We start from the raw sequence: 1,287 nt of genomic DNA, 5'->3' as shown, positions 1-1,287 counted from the left end.
TTGTGTTCCAGGAAAGGAGGAACAGGGGAGAGAGAGAGACTTAAAAAGAACTTCCTCAAAATTCCACCTAAAAACCAGTGCTTTGACTTTAACCTGCTATCTCAGCTGCACCCAAAGCCAGGAAAATGCAGGGTTTTCACCTAGCAGGCTGTCACTTTGAATAAAATCAAAGCCCCTGCTCAATAAGGAATAACAAGGGGATGGGAACATATTGGGCAGGCATCCAGCAACATCTGCCACAGCACATACGAGATGAGGCTGCATATCCAGGACCCCAAGGTACAGCACCATGCAAAACTGCCCCCCCTATGCCCTATGTCATACGGAGGGCATGCTGATTTCCCAAAGAGTTTGTACTGGCTGCTTTGACCCGTGGCGAGCAAGTGGACTTCGGAGATCTCGGTGCCGAGTGGGCATGCTGGTTCCCTGGACCTTTTTTCACTGGGAACATGCATGAGTGGGAATTTTATTCTCAGGACTTGTCTTAACCTGGGCAAGTAATGGCCGTTTGCTTTTTGTTCAGATATAATTTCAATAGGACAAAATTCAACCATTCTAAAGCACGTTTCCATCACACTTAAAAGAAATTCTGTGCCCATGAATGGTCAGGGTAGGCGCTTCCCTCAACTCTCGTCTGCCAAGCCCCCAGTCCACCAAGAGCTAGACTTGCCACTTGAGAGGGTGCTTGCTCTCACTGGCTGATGGAAGTCTTGCATCCTAGGATATTTTAAATCTTCTTAGGAAAATGATGAACAGGGTCTCGGGGCAGTCCTCCCGGGGCAAGGAACGGGAATCCATGGGGTTAGGGTAGACTCTGAGCTGCCTGCGAGCCACCTGTCTGCAGGCTGCTCCTGCCTGAGCTAAGAGAAAAAAAACGGGGCTCTGCATCAAGGGCTAGGGTGTCTTCAGCAGCCTCCCATACCCTAAGGTGCAGCAGGAGCTTGGAAAGCCCCTGGACGCTGATGTCAGACTTCAGGTCGTACCCATTAGCGTGAAAAGACAGTGAGACGGGCAAGAACAGGGCACTAGCATTTACTAAAGGCCTGCATGCCCCCAGATTGCAAACAGAATCTCATCACTCTACTCCCGTCTTGCAAGTCGGTGCTCCCATTCTACAGAAGGGAACCTGAGGCTCACAGGAGACGCCCCTGCTCTGAGGGAGAAAACGGAGCTTGTGCTCTGTGATGTGTACTGTGTCATGCTGTGGGCACCTGTGGAAAAATGCCTCCAGAATCACCCTGGTGTGGCCTCGAGCTTGCCAGCCCAGTGGGGCCAGGACGTTAGGAG

This window comes from Peromyscus maniculatus, chromosome 9 (assembly GCF_049852395.1).
Source record: "Peromyscus maniculatus bairdii isolate BWxNUB_F1_BW_parent chromosome 9, HU_Pman_BW_mat_3.1, whole genome shotgun sequence".
In the NCBI taxonomy this organism is placed as follows: domain Eukaryota; kingdom Metazoa; phylum Chordata; class Mammalia; order Rodentia; family Cricetidae; genus Peromyscus; species Peromyscus maniculatus.
The sequence above is the reverse complement of the archived record's forward strand: the minus strand, read 5'-3'. Positions refer to the sequence as shown.